We start from the raw sequence: 20,908 nt of genomic DNA on the forward strand, positions 1-20,908 counted from the left end.
TTAAGATAAATAAATAAAATAAAAATAATTTAATGATTATTCTTTTTTTTCTCTCTACATTTAAAGTCAGTGTGGCTGTGGTAAAAGCTTGTATATACTTGTAAATAAAAACACATGTCCAAAGTTTCTAATCAGGACACACAATTACAATGTCACCTCAACTTGAAAAATTAAATCTATTACACATTTTCTGCAGAAATTCTGTACGTCTTTTTAGTGAAATAAACAGCCTCACAGCAAAGAAGAGATGCAACAAGAGCATAAAATAGATTGCAAGGCAGTCAGAGAGTTCAAACTAATTTTCCTCTACTACTTTCAGTCATCATCAATATGCACAGTCAACATACTGGAATAGTGGAAGAGTAGAGTGCACTTCAACAAAATCGACTTCATTAGAAATAAAGGCAAACAGAGTTAGTTTACAATCTTAAAATAAATAAGCAAAATAAAACACCATAAGTGAAGCAAACAAACCATACTGTTAAACTGTTTCTCATCATCCCTTAAAATATGAAAGAAATGTAGGCACTTCAAATAATATGAATTAAGTTATTCTTTCCCTGAATCTTTGTGCTACAATTCATATTTGAGTTGCAAAAGAATACATGTGGATCCAGAGATATTCCACCTGATTTAAAATCATGTTTTTAATTATTATAATAGTCCTAGAACATCTACTCTTCATCCAACATTTATTTGAGTCTCTGTTAAATGTGTATATAATGTTGTGGAGCAGCCGGGACATCTAACACTAAAGATAGAGCGGTGGGCTATTGTGGGACACACCATGACTAACAGCTTCCTCATTGCTAATCTCATCCCTGTGCTTGTCACTTGTATGTTTGTTGCTCTTCTGCCTGGACCAGATGTGCCTGTTTACAAACTGTGACTGACAGGGAAAGAGGAGTTTGGAGCGCTGAAGCTATTGTTAGGAAATTCACTCTGAATCGCACCAGGAGCGGACAATTGAGCGGAACCCAGATTTTCTTTAGAGACCGGTTCAGGATGCACTCATCACAGCCCTGAAAAAATCTCTCTGCTAAAGTAATATAAATACAAGAACACACACAAGCACAAACACTGAACAAAGAGCATACTAGGATCACTATATGCTTTTAGAGAATGTTTTAAAGATGATATTAAAAGAGTTTCTTGTGAAGTGTTATATTAATTAATTTATAGACATTGAAAAATGGCAAGAATAACCTTTTGCTGATTAATGGAGTTATTCTCCAGATTCACTGAGGCACTTAAGGCACTTACCACATGTAAAACTGTTTCACCAGAAAAATGCCCTTCTAGGGCTGAATTTACTGAATGACATATATAACACCTTCAATTATTAATGTGACTGAAAACAAAAACAAACAAAAAAACATATTGTAAAAGAACTGAGGACAATTATATATATATATATGGTGTTTTATTATTATTATTATTATTTGTTAATTTTCAATGCATTTTATGCATACCGCAGATTGTATTGTTTTACCCTTTGTCCTAGACTTTAAGATTTTAAAATAAATAAAAACCTAACAAAATTATAGATTACTACATTTAAATAATAAGGTTTACAACATAAAAGTGAAATAATCATAAATTCAATATATATTGTGTGGAAATAATATACTAATTTGTAGACAAATCTAGCCCCAAATTTTGTAACTTTTGCAAATAAATTATTATTATTATTATTGATAATTATAGCAATGCAAACATTTTTTTAATTCCAAAAATGTTTAAAATGAATTTTATCATCATTATTATTATTTGTTAATTTCCAATGTCTTTTATGCATACCGCAGATTGTATTGTTTTACCTTTTGTCCTAGACTTTAAGATTTAAAAAATAAATAAAAACCTAACAAAACTACTGATTGCTACATTTAAATAATAAGGTTTATAACATAAAAGTGAAATAATAATAAATTCAATATATATTGTGTGAAAATAATTGACTAATTTGTAATCAAATCTAGCCCCAAATTGTAGAACTTTTGCTAAATAAATAAATAAATAGTAATAATAATCAACTGTGTATATTTAATTAATATAAATTATATAAAATGCTATACATTAAATTAGCTTTAGCAAGACAAAGATTTTTTTTATTCCAAAAAATATTCAAAAATGAATCGTTCAATTCATCTTATGCGGTTGTAAGGAGCTACAGAGTAATAATAATAACAATAATAATAAAAATAGTTGTCAACCTACTTGAACTACATCTGCAATTGATAAAAGTCATCATCATCAGCAGTAGCACTAAAGCATAAACTCAAATCCTGCATATTTCCAGCATCTGTCTGGGAAGACTTTGAGCAGACATTATGGTAACTAGCCTCTGAATAGAACATTTGCTGTGAGCATTACGCCACAGAGACAGCCGTGTGTTGAGGGGGTATTCATATCCACCCAACACAGAGGCTAAAATCCTGTGGTTGTGAGGGCAAGTGCTGCTCAGCGGCGGGAAAGAGAAAAGGATGTGACACGAGCCACCTCCCTCATGAACACTGCAAGTCTTTTCAAGTCAGCAGTTCAAATATTCATGACTGCGCTCATGTAGCGCTTTTTAACCTTCTCCTGACCCCATTTAAGCATTAGATGCTTCTTAGAAAGTTCTGTGGGCCAGAAGGAGGCAAAACAGATTTGAGTCGTCATGACAGTTGTACACTTTCTTTCTCTCTTTTTTTCTTTCTTTGTTCCCTCACTCCCCATTAACCTAAAGGATCAGGATTTTAATATGAAGACACTGTTATTTGTGTAAATGCACATGTGTGATTTTCTAATTAGTCACGGAACATTTTGAGCAATTGGTGAATAAAACATTTTCACTCATGTAATGACACATGCAGTTTGTGCTGGCAGAGAAGATGATGAAGATGTTGACAGAAGTATTCTGCACAAACTGGGAGGGTGCCAGATATCTCAAACAATGATTTTTTTGCTGAAGGGACACACTGTCAGAGAGAAGCATCTCATTTCATAACAAAGCCCTAATTATGACTGGTGTTGCATTGCCAAAACAAATCAATAGTTTACGTGCAAAGACATGGCACAAGGAAAAGCCTACTCGTGACTGGCTCATTAAAACATAAAATGCACACAGAATGTATTAATGTCTCTCTGCATGACCTAGGGTTGTAAATGGAGTCAAAAGTACGGCACTTTTTTTCATGTCAAACTATTTTGAGTTTAAAAAGAAAGAAAAAAAGGACTATCCCATGGAGAATATCCATTACCTTTCCAGTCGTCCATGACTACTTAATATGTTAATATATATATATATATAAATTCTATGGAATGGTATGATTTAAAGAGGAAATATATATATATATATATATATATATATATATATATATATATTAATATTTCCTCTTTAAATCATACCATTCCATAGAATTTTCATTTGTAGGTCAGGTATAAATTAAAATATTTAAACAGTTATTCGTTTTAGTGAACATGTCTTCAATAAGACCTTGAGCTTGTGGGTCATGAAGAAGAACATATAGATGATGAAATATTTTTGAGCAAAGGAAAAATAGAGAAAAGGAAAAAAAAATAAAAAATAGGCCTACATTAAGGCATGACACTACAGGCAAAACCCGAAAGAAAAACAAAAACAAACATAAATACACATTTACTGTAAGTATTTGCGACTTTAGATTTGAATTACAATACATATATTTAAGGGTCATTTTCTCAAAAGGATTCTTTTTTTCCTCATGCACCGAGCCTGGATCTCCACTTAAGTATATTTTCTTTCATATACCAAATTTTACAACTTTAGTTCTATCTATCTGTTCTGAAGGTTTTTGTATATTTAATTATATAAAGTTAACCTGATTTATATAATATATTATTCTTAAAAACAATGTGAATCTCTCTCTTTCTTTCTGACTGGTGACAGTATTTTCTGATTTATGGAATTATAAAAACATATACCATACCTTATGTAAACACATTTAACTCTAAAATGTCAACAAAATTAAAAACAAACAAACAAAAAATAAACATGGTTTTATGTTCAGATTTCGGTTCTGGAATTTTAGATAATACCTAATTTGCATATTTAAACACAATTTTAGAAAACATATAATACTAAACCATTTTCTTAATGTATACTGTAAATAATCACCTGGAGAAGCATGGTGATATATATTAGCATTCCCCTATTCACCTGCAGTGTCTTGCCTTAACTAAGGATTTCTTAGTTAATATTAAAAAGATGATTTAATATTAATAATACCAAAAACATCTTAAGTTCTAAATGTCTAAGTAAATATTTGTATTAAAAATAAAATAAAATAAAACTATAAACACTGCTATGCTCAGCAAGAGGATTTCATAGTCCAGGTTTCATTTCAGTGGAGCCACCACAGAATCAACAGGGCAACTAAAACTTCAGTAAAACTGGAGAATTGAATAGTTTTGCAAATATGTTTGCAAAGTAGTGCTCAGACTGATCTGAGTGGACATGTAAAGACAGGCAGGACAGGACACTAGTGGTTCCCCAAGGGGACTGAGATTGCTAACTCCGGTGGCTTATTGCTGAAGACTAGCTTCACTCCTGATTTTAATATATGTATAAATATGCACTACTGGAGGCATCTGGATAGAGTGAGAGGCTACAGGGACATGTAAGCAAGAGAGTGGCCTGACTGCAGTCACACACCAGCAAACATGTGTGCCACCTCACATATACACACACATATAGAGAGAAATACACACACACACACACACACACACACACACACACACACACACTCACATATCATCCCTGTCATGACTACATATGCATGACAGAAACCTTTCAGGAACTGCATCCAAAGAGTTCTCCATCGAGTTAACCCTCAGCAAATGTGTGACTGGGTTCAACTGTGGAAGTAAGTACGGATTGGGGGAGAAAAAAAAAAAAAAAAAAAACTGACAGCCAATTCTGACAGCCAATTGCTCTGTATGGAAATTCCCCTCCACCTCCTGACAACTTTCCTTGCCTCTCTTTTTTGGCAGAAACTCCCAGAACCGGAGATGTATTTACTGACTTGCTGGTGCCGAGTCACTTAGGCATCTGAGGAAGAGGAATGCAAATCCATAATTTAACAGTATGGTGAAGGTGTCAGGGAAACTGACTCACCGTTTGTAGCACAAGCTGAACTTTCGCTTTCTCTAACACAGGTGACATTGCTGTGAAAGGGTGAGAGAGGCTTTCCAAGCCTTTCAGAAGAAGAGGACCAACAGACATGACTCAACCCTTCAGGGTCAAATACAGGGCATCCACCAGCCCCCAGAAAAAAATACAAAATAAAACACATCACTCTGCAGTCATGAGAAATGGCATCTTCCAAAAGAGCGTCTGCTCAGAAGACAGATTTGGCATTTGAAATCATTCTTGCCAACTGAGAAATAAATGGTGCAGTAAAATGCTAAGTTGTGTCATACTTAAAGAAACTAAATAACTAACTATTCATCATGATCACCACTTCTTTTTCTTTCTTTATTTCTCTCTTTTTCAGTACACACACACACACACACACTAACCCAACAATGCAGAGACTTTACATGATGGTAAAAAAAAAAAAAAAAAAAAAAGGTAACCTGGATTTAACATTTTTATTATTATTGTTGTTGTTGTTGTTGTTTTATTTTTTTACGTGTGTAGCAATGCATTTAGTTGATTGCAACAACAACAAATAATAATAATAATGATATTAATATGAATTATTATTCATATATAATTATTATAATAATTATTAAATATTATTATTAATAATAATAATATATGATTATAATTATTATTATTTGACTTAAAATATATTAATTTCGATTTCTATAAAACCTATTCATTTATTCATTTAGTTGTTACCATTTGAAGAAAAATTCTTAGGTTAACATTTAGCAGGTAAAGGTCAAAAGAAAGCCCAATTGGCACACAATAATTTTTGCACACTGATTTTACTTAAACTGGTTTTCAAAATCTATTAATCTGTCAATTTCAAAAATCTAATGTAAACACTGCTTTCTTGCTTTAGTCAGAGATTTTGATAGTTGACTTCACTAAATCTAGGTGTGCCAAATGGGTTTTTGTTCAAACCGTTTATGACCTTTACCCAATAAAAGAACCCCAATTTAATGCATTTATATGACATTGTCAGGTTATTAAGTATAATTGGTATCAGTTTGTGCATGTAAACGTACTCATAATGCTTGAAAGATCTCTAGAATGTGTCATTTAAAGACTCTACACTGTGCACTCAAGATAGCTGGGTCACAGACATGGCAAGGTTCAACCAAACGCACACACATACACGCATACATGCACAAACATACACACGCACTGCCTCTCAGGAACTTTTTTTATGGCTGCAGAGTGCCACCATGGAGCCACTCCAGCTTTAGCTGCTCCTCAATTATGCAGTAGAGTTTTTTGACCTGCTGCACAGATCTCTCCCCTCCTCAATTATGAATGGACCTCTTGATTGAGGTGGGTTCCTTTCCACTCATCCCTCCCTCTCCCTTTTTTTTTTTTTATTCCTCTAAACGAACAGGCGCCACTGCTCCTGCCGTCAGAGAACAACTGAATGCATGTTGAAAGGGTTTAGAGAATTATGGGATGAGAAAAGGCATTAGACACGACGGGTGGTGGTAATTTTCATTTCGTGATGCTTTGGTCAAAATGTGGAATGAAGATGTCGGCAAATAAATGAAACCGCCAGAACATTTTCTTGAGAGGTACAAATGTAGCTGCTCTTTACTAAGTTTCCTGAAATCTGCTGATGTACTTCCTTCAGCAATGAGTGGAGAGATAACATTACGAAGAAACTAAATTGTGCAATTTTCATTGGCAAGTGTTGACAATATTGATAATCAAAAGTGGTCTGATCTCTTCTTTCTTAATGCTGCTATTATTAGCATAACAGGACAAGTAATTAACTTAAAAAAAAAATAAAATAAAATAAAAAAAAATCTACCTGACAACAAACTGTAGGGCAGAAATAATGTTCTTGTTTAAATTATCTTCAAAAAACTTTGAACAACAAACTGATTTAGATCTGGGTTCAATTAATACATTTTAATTTTATACTGCATTTACATTTTGATTGCATAAAACTGTTTTAAATACAGTTTTAAATGATTTTTTTTTAGAGAGATTGAGTGGCTTTTAGCTGTGTGGTGTGAAATGGCAATCAAACCTTAATATTAAAGCAACATGTATCTCTAGAGTCTCTTGTCAAAGAGCAATTTTCTATCGTCTTTAAAAAGTGTTGATTCTATGTTCTGGAGAAAATGATTAAACGTACAAAGGATATTGAACTTATGGAAGAATCTCTGCAAGGTTGTCCACAACAAAGTCTGTAATCAATTAATTCAGTGTTAATGAACGCCGGGAAAATTGAGAACACTATTTACTCTATTCAATGGTTCTTTTCCATCAAAGGCAAACAGCTGCTCTTAATCTGAGAAGCAAGAAAAAAGTCTCATATTTTGCATATGCCATTTAAGAGGGTTGTACTTTCAAAGACTTACAGAAATGGCATTGATTCTAGAAAAAAATAAATATTGATCTCATATTCACTTTTTGCTACCAGTGTCGGAACATCATATTAGATTTGAATGAATAAATAAATAAATAAATGTTCTCCTGGACTTTATGTTCAAAACAAGATGAATACATGCAAACAAATTACAAATTCAAGACCAAATCTAGGCAGAGTTATTTCAACCTGTGCCAAATCTCTACTTTAGAAGTCTCTCTAAAGTCTAGTACACACTAATCAATCCGCACACCTCTCCAGACCATCTTAATCAATCCACCGACTACATCTGCATCTAAGTGACCCATACTTCTGATTGCAAATCTCCCAGAATGAAGAGTGCAAATTTAGTCCTTATAAAGCTTAATGAACACAGCTGACTTGGACTTAATTGTGATTTATTGTTTCGCCTCCTTCCTCCGGCCCTTGGGATAATTGTGGAAGAAGAAATTAATGGGGTCAATTGGTCTATTTTTGTTGCGCTAATTTGCCTGCGTCAAAGACTACATTAACCTGTAAATCTTACTATCTCAGGTGCCTCTGCACTCTCCTGATGGAGCACGTCTTGGGATGGAGAGCCTCAAGTCAGAACGTCACAGAAACCAGACTTCATTGACACCTAGCCTGCCTTGGAGCTTGTTGAAAGAGTGCTTGTAGAAATTCTGCTGAGACATGGCTAAGAATTAGCAATGAATTACTAATCATGTCTCATACTGTACGCACGAGTGGTCTCAGTATGAATATGATCCTAGTTGAGCCTGTTTGATTTGTCTCGAGTGGAGTGGCTCTGAATAGTGACAATCCAACAGATATTTTATACAATAATTGCAGAGGAGTAACTGAAGATCTTTTAAAAGAAATCTAAAACAGCATCAAGGCCATGCGGTAATACTGTGCGTTTTGTTACACTTGAAAATACACCTACCATTAAGACCACAATCAGGCTCTGGTTGCGTCTTGAGAACCTTCAAGCCAAATGAAAATATCCAGGCTAAAAGTAAATAAGATTTTGAGCAGAAACAATGCATTCCTATGAACCAATTCACCCTGGGGACAGATATTTGCCCAGCAAAAAAAACAACAACTTTTTTTCCATCTCAGTTAAAATGTCATTGTTCCCTGCCAAAAAAAAATGTGCTAATGAATTTGAACTTTCAGTCATGTCCGGAGCCACTTCAGACACACATTTTTAGTCATGCCAACGCACTGAATCATTTTGGCCAACCAACATTAAACCGCAAAGATCTGAAGCCGTGGTTGTTTTCTTTCGCCACACATTTTTGAGCCCAAACCAGAAATGATAGAAATACAGTTTATAAAGTCAAGAATTCAGTAATTAAATGGAAGAATTCACACATTTAACCTGTGTGAAATATACATTTATTTTTTATGCTTCAAATATTTACAAAAATCTATTATTTCTTCACAAACATTAATCATGCATATTTTATATATTTTAATTCAACATATTCCTTTATTGTAGAAAACAGCTAACAGGTATTTATAGCAGATTTCATATATAATCCAGCACTTTATGAAATCAGTCATTTAATACTACATATTCAGCAATGATGTTTTTTGCTATTGACCTTGAGGGATTTCATTTCACTATACGGAACCTGCAAATGACTTTTTTTTTTTTCAAACATCACATGGATTTCATTTGATAAATAATTTTGTTATTAATAAGCACTTAGTCGTCAACTCAAAAAAAAAAAAAAAAAAAGCACAGAATGAAGCAGTTACACTATAATGGCAAATAGAGTGAAATTCTCAACAGCATTGAACATTTGTAACTTTTAATAACTTTTTTTTTTTTTTGCAGCAGCAGCAGTGAATGTTACTGGTCTGACTTCAAATATGAAATCATGTGTTTCAGAATATTATTACAGAATAGACAGGTATTTGAATTTGGCATGAAAGGGCCTTAAAGGATTGACTTTCAACACATTGCATGAGTACCCATCTATTATATTGCAGAAGTTAAAACACATTGCTTAATTCCTTGCATGAGGGATTTTTGGACTGTAGATCAAATATTCAGGTGACACAGCTCTCACATGAGGCCTTGAGGTGAAAGGCCTGCAGACTAATGGAGAAAATCTGGAACACAAAGCTGTGCAGAAGGGGCTCTTTGCTTTAATCTAGCTTAACCCTGGAACACAGACTGGAGTCTGCTTAATGTCAGCTCTGTGGACCGAGCACTGGGTATTAACTACAGCCTTGCTTTAAGAGAAGAAAGCAAACAGCAGACAGGAGAGTGTCACAGCCATAGACACCGGTTGATTAACTATTATTCTGTGTCTGTGTGTCAATGAGAAACAGAAATAATAAGGAAGGAGATTATCTACCACTGACTTGCTGTCATCTAATACTTACAGTTTAAATCATATAAATCCACATTTTTGTGTTTACATAGATATTTAAAAATAAAAACATACTGAGCACCTAAAATGTAAACACTTTTACATTTGTTAGATATGTTCAAATTCAGTTAGAAAATGAATTGGGTCTTTTATAGATAAAATGTTTTCATAATTTGTCAGAGGAATTGTAAAGATTTGTCCCAAAGTTGCATAATAATAATATAATATAATATAATAATAAACCTTAAACCAATGCACTTATAAATAAATAAAAATAAATAATTGAAATCTTCTCTGCATTTCTTGTCTGCTCTAGCTTGTTTCCAAATCAACCTTTCTAAAACAATGTAGCATCGTACACTGCAAATATAGTTGGCTCTGTGATGAACTGTTCCTCCACTTTATAAAAATGTACGCTAAATACATAATATAATAGGTAAAAATGTCATGAAAGCATTTTAGATGCTGTCAATGTTTTTTTTTTTTTTCTTTTTCTAGTGTCTATCCAAACATACTATATGTACATTATGTATATTTTTTATATGGACATTGTAACGAAAATAATAGAGATCGCCCTGTAAAAATACAGTTTAAAAAAAAGACAATGTTAAAGACTGGCTGTCATTTAATCTTTACAGCTAAAGCATACAAATCCACACACAAAAAAGTACAGTATGTAATACTTGTGTTTGTAAAATAGTTCAGAGAATATTGGAGCCTGTGTCAAAAGAACTATTACTGTTGAGAAGGCGGAGATGAGATGTTCAGTGGGGCTCCTAAAACAGCACCATTCAGGGGGCAAATGACACTAGGGGGGCCTGCACTCTACCATCCCACCACAAGCACACACACACACAAACACACACACACTGGTATGATACATGACCCCGCTCTGACGCTCCTTATGGAGCGGTGCAGATGAGAAGAGGCAATCTAGAGAAAACATACTCACACACACACACACACTCTCTCGTTCAGGGCCCTACAAACTCCTGACGTTGATTTGAAATAAATGGAGACTGATGATCAGTCGATGACAATTCCCGTAATCATTAAGCGGGGAGCGATTCATCAGGGGAGCGGAATCGGAGGCCTCTGTGTCACATTTATCCTGCTGGAGAGAAGTGCCGTGCAAGCTGCACTTTTTAAAAGGATTGATTACAATCCAGCTGCTGTTTTTTTTTCTTCTTTTTCCCCACACTCCTAAATGTGGGATAATCAGGTATTTAGCCCAAAAAAGGCCCGGGAAGCGGGAGGAGAGGGAGCTTTGCAATCTAATTTCCCCACAGCCAACTCTTACTCCCTGCGCTGATGACTGTCTGGGGGATGTAATGATGCGGAAGACGCTCTGTCATATTAGACAGGAGGGATAAGGGAAAAAAAAGCTTCTTCCAAAGCACTTTGCTATAAAAATAGCTTATGACCTTATGAACTTTGTTCTCCCTTAAAGGGCCAATTAGAATTAAAGTGCTGAATGGAAAAACTAATAGGTGAGGGTGTGGTTACTTTGTATGCTATTGGTGCACTCGCATATTGCAATGAATTATCCTATTATTGGTATTATTCTTTTCTTTTCTTTTTTGAAGTTTAGTAATTATGACATGATTTTGAAATTCAAAAGTGCAGTTCATTGTGCTCAGGATGCTTTGTTAATCTTGTGTAATACATTTAAAACAACTGATGTTGTTCTCTTCCTTGTCGTCATTATAATTCTAATGCAAGTATGAATAAGGAATATTACATATATTAACACTACAATAAATCACTGTAATTGTTGCAATGACAACCACTAGTAGCAACTTTACTTAGAGAATGGCAGGAGATTAAGAAATAACGTAAGAAGTTGTAAGAGTAATGTAAGAATAAAGTCAGAAATAATCAGCAATATCAAGTCAGATATTTCACTTAAATGCTGAATCACATCTTGATATTATCTTAATTATTCCATCTTGCATTAATACATCAAACAAAGTCCAATAGTAGAGAGTGCGTCTTGGGGGTCCTGGTGCTGTAAGGTCTATGTGCTCTCTGGTCTAGGGTTGATCACAGTCCATCAAAAAATACTTCAGAATGACCATGGCACTCTTGTGTATTTTTTGCATTAATACATATCTGCACTCATTTGCTCATCTAGTAACACATTATTACAATTGGCCATTATTTTGTGAAAAGTACATATGCAAGACACGTTTACTTTTTTACTGTTACCTTTCCTTATGCATGCAATTGTGTGTGTATATATATATATTTCCATTTATTGTTATTAATAATATTATTATTAAGCATTATTAAAATAAATTACTATTGCTATGCCATATTAATATTACCTGTATATAAAAAACTTATGTCAAAACCAGTTAAATTTTAAAGTTGTTCTAAAGTGTTTCCTCTAAGAAGGGATATTTAAGCATTAAGACACAGAGCATATTGTGACTGTTTTCAACTTAGGTTATGAAAACACAGCAGGGGATGATTTGAAGTAATATGTGATTTCATTCTTTTTATTTATTTTTGTAATTGAGCTATTAGCCCCTCCCAGGACCTTCTGGAAGTCGCTAATTGAAACCAGACGACCATGCGAGGCAACGAAGGTGAAATTGTTCTCAAATGTAAGGTGTAAATCTAAATAAAAGAAAACCGCTGTAATCTCGATCAAACATAACATAACATAACATAACAAACACCATAGTGTTGATGTTAAAACACAGAATGTGCGCTCTTGAGAGGAAAAATGAAGCATGACAGATAAAACAAATGATTAGATTTCACAATATATTTCTTCGCCTCTGCTTTTCTTTCCAAAAAAAGGTGGGGGGACTCAGACGGCTGCTCTTGCAGGGTTTTTAATTCAATAAATATTAATTGCCATGTCAAGACATCTGCACACAGATGAATTATTTAATGATAGACACTCTGTCTATTTGAAATATGACACTCTGAAGACACTTTATGCAAACAGTCTGGGTTGCAGAACTTGGGAAAAATGTCAGAGCAGAACACCGAGTTCAAATGTAGTTCACTGTCATTAATGTTGCAGTGTAAAAGCAACTCAATGTGACGAAAAAACACGCGTGCACAGAAAAAAAAATGGGCTTGGGAAAGCGATGAGGGCCCTGAGTACAAGAGAAAATACTTTCTCCCACAGCAGAAGTAGGATTTTAATGGCTTTTGTGCTAAAGCATTTACAGGACCTTGAGCATCAGAATACCTATTGATGTGGGCAAGCAGTTGGACAGACCATCTATTCCATCAAGTTAGTCAAAAAGCCCTGAGCGAGTTTTTGTCTGAACACAGCCTCCCGGCTATCATAAACCCTAAAGAAAACAATGCTTTTTGCTGACAGAACATCATATTTCACATTTCATTAAGGCAAAGAGACAAGAAAGAGAGGGAGAAACTACAATTACGTTTTGTGTGGAACAGGGCAAACAGTTCTGGGGCTAGATACCTTTGACACAAGCAAAATGATTATAATTAACAAGACTGATGAAGATGATGATAGGCAAGAACTATTGCCTGTGATGGGGCAGACAGATTGTACAAGCCTTCAAAGCAATATTTACCTGGGCTTTTTATCTTGCATAAGGCACGAGAAAAATGCATATTCAGGTATTCGCTTCTCTTGTTCATGACGTGAGAATTGTGACATTCCTTTCACTTGTTTTTTCAACAGAACATCTTTTGATTCTATTAAATTCTTTACACAAGAATAACACAATTACGTGCTCAAACAAGGTCAGTTAAGACGCCAAAAAAAAAAAAAAAAAATCTTTTTGTGCTCTAGTGGCGCGGGTTTCATTTAAATCACAGGGAAACGGGCGAATAACTCAAATGAGTGTATGAACCATAGGTAAATTGCTTTATTAGTGGACCGTTTATGACAGGGTTTAATAGAATCATTTAGTGTTCTGGATCATTTATAATAATTTAATAATTTAAAAAGGTCAATTATATTAATAGGTTAATTGTAATAATGTTGGCATCTGCTTTTAACATAAGCGTGTTGTGATATAATACAGAGACCCTAGCAAAAAAGTAATATATTTAAAATACTTTTATTTCATACTAAGTATAGTTCAAATCTATTTACTGACATATCCTGCGAGACTTACTGATACAAAAATATAACATCGGTCTTTTAATGCAAGATAATGAAGTATGCTTGCAATAGTTCCACTTTAGCACAATCAGCTCTACTTCTGCACAATTAGAGTGCATTAAGTACAAAATTAGTTATTCCAATTCAGCAGACTTTAAGTATACCATTAGTATTCTAAAAATTACAATTGCAGAGTATTTTTATTAAGTACTTAAATATGTCAATTTATTTGTAGTATACTTAACATGAAATAAATGTATTTCAAATATATTTTAGTATATTCAGTTTGGTAGCAAACATGGTTTATATATATATATATATATATATATATATATATATATATATATATATATATATATATATATATATATATATATATATATATATATATATATATATATAAGTTTTTACATCTGTTGTATGCACAACAACACTATTATGCCAATCACTACCAAAAAAGTGCTCATTACATCAGTAGAATAAGAGGTTCAACAAACTAATCAAGCCAGTGAAATACATCCACTCTGATTAGAGCAGAATCTGTCATTGAAAGGAATCAAGAAAATTTAGCTGAGCTATCTTTCAAGGTCAGGAGGGAATGCCTGCATATATTACAGTACTGTGAGAGCCTGGCTGCCTGCTTGAACCATAAAAACTGTCAATCTGATAATGAGTGAAGGAGGAAGCCATGTGAGAGATTAAAACATGAAAGTCTATAGCGCATCAGCTTCTAGCCGTCAGCTCCTATGCTCTGCGGTAACAGCACCTAGCTGCTTGACCTCATTACTCGGCTTGTGGAACATGCCAGAAACAGGAAAGCAGAGGCCTGACTCCGCTTTATGAGACTTTCTTGTGCCTGCTCTCATGCCTGTCAGAAGGCTATTATCCCTACACCTCACCCTAAAACTCACCCTTAGCATCGAATCTCTCATGTGGATGGAAGACAAAAGACAAAAAAGTGTTGACTAAAAGAAGTGGACAGGATGACTTGTGAGCCATGTTACAGTGTTTCAGATTAAATCACAATCTGTTCACTGACCATCTAATGCATGTTGCACAAGATCCACACTTGCACAACCAACAACAAACTAGATAACCATGAGCTGAACTGTACTCATTTATCTATTATAACATTTATGTAGTTTTGTTCGTTTGGCTGTTTCCTTATAAAAGTCATGTTTTTTTTTTTTGCCAGGTGTCTTTTTTAATGATATGATGTCATTGCATTGTTGTCTTGCCGCCAGCCAATCGCTGCATTGCTGATCGTGGTTTCGTGTATTGATATATCTGCCCTTTTTGGAGAACACAAGGCGGCGTGGTAATCTTAGACAACTTAATACAGATATTTTATCCAAAGAACCAAATTAGCCAGAGATCAGTTATCACGATTAGAAGATCTGGCATCTTTCAAATCATCTCCGATGTATTAAGTGAGGTACGAAGAACGGGCCCCTGGTAAATGGTTGCTTTTTGTGTCAGTCAGATAATCTCTTCCTGTCTAAAGTCCGGTACACACCAAGCCGACGGTCGGCCGTGTGTACTGGGGCTTAAGCGGGAGGGACTTGGGCAAAACAAGTTGAGGGCAAGGCTTTGCTGCAAGTTAACAGTCTGGCTACACAAGACTAAAATCACTCAGAGTTAACATCTTTATCTGAATCGTCATTATGTTCTGAGACGACCAAATGTTCCCAAGATTGAAAAAGGGAAATCGCTGGTGAGGATAATGATCATGCTTAGGTCATTAGCTACACTGTTAAATGACTCCAGAAGAATGCTTCGTCTGATTGGCTGATTGATCTGGCTTATGTGCATTCTTCTGCTATTCCTTCATAATGCACTGGGCTAAAACAATAGCTATTGACCTGTCTCTGGTGTACCTATGAAAAACTGCACTATAAATTCACTTTATTGTCACTTTTAAGGAGAGGCCACAAGGCTGTTAAGGATTTTTAGTGGCCACATGGAAACATTAAACCTTTTTTTCCTCCTGTTGGGAGCATTTATAGTAGACAAACATATTGGGAACTAACACTCAGTTTTTCATTGAACTAAAAGTATCTCCAGAGATTGCAGTGATAATCTACAACCTACACTTTTTACTCTTATTTACTGGTGTAAATTAGTATTTTCCATATGACACTTTTAATAAATTAAATGAATTCTACACCAAGGCAGGCCTTTCCCAAATTGTCTCAGAGCAAAACAACCTAAATTCTATGTTTTGCCTTCCACCCAGGCAAGCAAATGTTACTGATCCGACTCCTACATTGGTGTATAGTTAATTGAAATGCTCACTGTGAGAATGCCGGGCTTGCAAATAGTTTGATCAATACACAGTGAGATGTGTAAATTGATCTTTGAAGTAGTCATCTCACTTAGTGAAGTGTTCAATCAGTCTAATTCAGAGCCGCTTGTGCCTCGTGTGGTCTTCAGCCAATTCATTTGCTGTGAATTTTCAATGAATGAATTCCCACTGCCATTTACTGATCGCTAGCAGGGAGTTTTGTCTACTGAAAATGGAGCTCCATCCTGTTTACGACAAAATGGGTGTTTCAAATCATGGCTCCCTCCACTCATTTCAGTGAATGAATGAATGAATAAATAAATAATACATACATACATAAAGTTAAGTACGAATCAAACATACTGTTTTATTTGCCATGTGTTTGGAAACCAGGCAAAACTAAGACTAATAACAACAGTAAATTAAATGTAAACACTCTCTCAAAATAAAAATGAGAACTGTGCTCAAGAGCCGCTACTGTTCTCCACAGAGAATGAGACTGAGATTAACTGATACTACTAATAATATGGAAATAGTTGCAACTATATACTGTACAGTTGACAGCACAGTTATGCAGTTTTTGATTGATCTCACCCTCTTAATGATTAGTGGAGTATTCCAATCAAGGGTAGCAGTCCCATTAAGAGACCAAACACATCATGATCTGGCTTTGATATAAAGATCAGAAGTTATTTAAATGAATAAAATCTAAAAAGGATTAAAATCATAATCAAGTCATGCATATTATATTTGTAAATAAAACCATTTAATATCAGACAGACAGGCCAAAAAAAGTGGCTGGAGTAGCAGCAGCTCATCAAAAAAGAAAAATAAATAAATGAGGTGAACATCAACTGAAAAAACATTGGCGCAACAGGCACTTCCAGTGTTGACAGCTCAGTTGATTATAAATGGAAGCGATCAAAAAGTTCCCAGTGTAGACGTGTAATAAAACTTTTCTGATGGATGCAAGCAGGAATAGGCAGCTCGTTTGTTGCTGTCACCTATAGACTATAGCTGCTCACATACATTTGTGTTTTATGTCTGTAATAAGCAGGTGCTTAAAAAAATGTAAAATATATATTGCATATAATGTATAAAATGTAATTTATTCCTGTGATGGCAAAGCCTAATTTTAGAAGCCATTCAGTGTCACATGATCCTTCAGAAATCCTACTAATAGGCTGATTTGCTGCACATTTCTTATTATCAATAATTGAAAAAGCTGGGCTATTAAATATTTTTGCGGACAATGTGATTTATTTATTTATGAATTCTTTGATGAATAGAATGCTCAAAAAGAACAGTATTTTCTTTTAATAGAAATCCTTTGTAACACTACTGCTACTTTTAATAAATTTAATGCATCTTCACTGAGATAAAAAAAATCATACTGACCACAAACTTTTCTTTAAAAAGTTTAAAATATTTGGCTAATATAATATTATAATTTCATATAATATATTTTATTTTAAAATGTAATTTACATCTTTGATGGCAAAGCTGAATTTTTAGCAGCCATTCAGTGTCACAGGATCCTTCAGAAATCATTCTAGTATGGTGGCCGAGAGAGCTCAACGCACTGCAACTTCAGAAAACACATGCGAATCAAGAAAACATCTTTATCAATTTGACAGCAGGTGCTGCAAATACACACAACACAAACAAATAAAGAAACGCACTGCAAATGCTTACAACACAACCAAATAAAGAATTTCATTTGCAGCACGTTTCTTTGTTTGGTTGTGTTGTGAGCATTTGCAGCGCGTGTGTTGTCAAATTGATGAAGTTGTTGAGCTCTCTCAGCCACCTTATTCTAGGCTGATTTGATGCTCATTTCTTGTAGTCAATAATCAATATATTATTTGATGAATATAATGTTTTAATCAATTTAATGCATCTTCACTGAGCTAATAAAAAAAATTATAAAAAATAAATGTGACCCTGGACCACGAAACCAGTCTTAAGTGTCAATTTTTCGAAAAATAAATAAGCTTTCCATCGATGTATGGTTTGTTAGGATCGGACAATATTCGGCCGAGATACAACTATTTAAAAATCTGGAATCTGAGGGTGCAAAAAAATTTAAATATTGAGAAAATCGCTTTTAAAGTTGTTCAAATGAAGTTCTTAGCAATGCATATTACTAATCAAAAATTAAGTTTTGATATATTTACGGTAAGAAATATATAAAATATCTTCATGGAACATGATCTTTACTTAATATTCTAATGATTTTTGGCATAAAAGAAAAATGTATAATTTTGACCCATACAGTGTATTTTTGGCTATTGCTACAAACATACCCCAGCGACTTAACACTGGTTTTGTGGTCCAGGGTCACAAATAAAAAAAATCATACTGACCAACAATAGTGTATAAATATTTGGCTGATTTAAAAAAAATTCTTAAGCATTTTTATTTAAGCATAAACATTTAACCCTTTGCTATTGTTCATTTGGGGTCACACTTGTGTTGTCCGCGGTCAAAACAGACCGAACACCCGAAATGTTACTTTTTTTTAATTTTCAGTAAAATCAATGTAATATATATATATTTTCCATAATATTCTTTTTATTTTTTATTTTGTGAGAATTTCATGGTACTAATTAATATTTGTGCAATAATCATGATCAATATTTTCCCATTGAAAATAATAGCCTACATTTTTTTTTCTAAGATTTTGATATTACTTTTCAATTATGGCAGTATTTAATGTTAAAATAGAGACAATGCCTTTAAAATCAAATTTTTGAAGTCAGATTAGTGCCATCTGGTCTGAGTTAAAAAAAAAAAAAAAAACATCTGCAATTCCATGGTTTGGCCACTAGATTCCTATATAGCTCTATATAAAAAGCTTATAGACTCTCTAGTGGTTTTTAGGCATAAAGACCGATATAGATCTGGATATATATTTAGACATTGTCAAAGACAACTTTTTGTAAGGGTTTAGATTTCTTTTGTTTGAAATGTTAGTTTTTGCATTAATTTTACTAGTCAAACCTGAACACAGAGAAAGGCATTTTGTTACACATAACATCAAAATTCAACAAAAAATGTAACAAAAATTTACAGGAATGCTTTATCAGAGATTAATCAATCTGATTTCAGCCTCTTATTTGAGTCTTATGGCTCAATTTTGCCATATTGTTACAGCCACACCAGTTCATGTGTGTGTGTGTAATTGTGTGTTGTGTGTGTGTTTTGTACTCTTGATGTTTTAGTATGTGTAACCCCTTCCTTGGTGTCTGTGTTTTGACTGCATTTTTGGCCAAATTATTTATTTTATTTCATGCATTTGCAAAAACATGGTTTGTGTTACAGTCACACTAATTCATATGTGTGTCTGTGGGGGGATTGTGTCTATTTTGCACTCTTGATATTTTAGAGTGTCATCCCTTTATTGCTGTGCACTCTTTTTCTGCATCGTGAATGATTTATAGATTGTACACAAAAAATGATCTGTATTTTTCATTTTTGACAGCAAACAACACAAGTGTGACTACTTTTTTATGCCCATTTAGCTTTTTCGAATCAAGTCCAAGATTTTTTTTTTTTTTTGTGGTCACATAGCGACTACCATAGAAGTCACCAAGTTTTGTACCATTCCAATGAAGTACCAATTTTAAAAAAAAATTCTAAACATTTTTTTTTTCCCGAACAGCACCAGAGGGTTAACACTTGAAGAGTAGAAATGATCTATGCTGTAGTTTAGAGACCCCTGCTGTAAAGTTTAATATAAGTGTACAGGTGAGGCACCCAGAACTAAAAATAACTTTACTGACCTTAATGGTACATTATACACCTTATGCATCCAGTCCAGGCTAAATTCATTGCTCTCTGAACTTCTAGTTCCCAATTAAGGTTCGACTCAGTGGGCATAACAACTGTATTCAGCCGAAGCTGAAATGTTTAACAGGGCCCAAGAGGGGAAGGAGTGAGGCAATGTCACAAAGGGAAGAGGACAGATCAGTACTGACGCCAGATATCAGACACATCCCAACCACTCCAGAGCACTGCCAGTCCCTTAGTGCAGTCACGAGGGGGGGGCATAATATGTGCAGCACTCGCTCTGTGTCATTTCCTGACGGGACGTCAAACAGCAGGCACTTATCGCGAGCGGTATTCCGCAGCACAGTGGCATGGTCTTCACGTTGAGTGCCTGACGTAAGTCTAAGTTAATCAAGCCACGCCGGACTACCTGGAGAGAACAAACGTGTATGAAAGGGAGGGAAAAATGTGTGTTCCATATTCATGATTAACAAGGCCATTTTTCTGCTCCTCAACCAATTGGCTGAAAGAATGGGAAAGGGATGAAAACGAGTTAGGAAAGAGACTGACTGAGCAGCTTGGTACATGTTCATCGAGAAAGAGAGAAGAGAATGGCATTAGATTTGCGGTAATTCTCACTAAGGTCACAGCTTTTACGTCCCATAAATTGCATGCAATGTACAGTAGTTGCTTCACAACATTTCTACTAGTAAACCCTATTATTACAGTATTAAGCAGTATTATATATTATACTGGTTTATAATATTTTGTCATTTATTGAAACAGATTATAATATTACCTTATGCCTATAAAAAAAAAAAATGCTAGAACCACACTTTATGTACAAACAGCA

General features: G+C 34.3%; 1 protein-coding gene across 14 annotated transcripts in view; it reads right to left on the reverse strand.

Annotated features, from left to right (window-relative positions):
- LOC131547855 (teneurin-3) overlaps window positions 1–20,908 on the reverse strand; it is a 642,274-nt gene that overhangs the window by 328,534 nt on the left and 292,832 nt on the right. The window contains exon 1 of one of the 14 annotated variants that reach the window (XM_058788635.1): window positions 8,062–8,143. The exons of the other annotated variants lie outside the window; for them this stretch is intronic. The gene's annotated coding sequence lies outside the window, so the exon portion shown is untranslated. Of the gene's footprint in view, window positions 1–8,061; window positions 8,144–20,908 lie in introns of those variants that run through there. 14 annotated transcript variants of the gene reach the window in all.

Source organism: Onychostoma macrolepis, chromosome 01 (assembly GCF_012432095.1).
Source record: "Onychostoma macrolepis isolate SWU-2019 chromosome 01, ASM1243209v1, whole genome shotgun sequence".
NCBI lineage: Eukaryota > Metazoa > Chordata > Actinopteri > Cypriniformes > Cyprinidae > Onychostoma > Onychostoma macrolepis.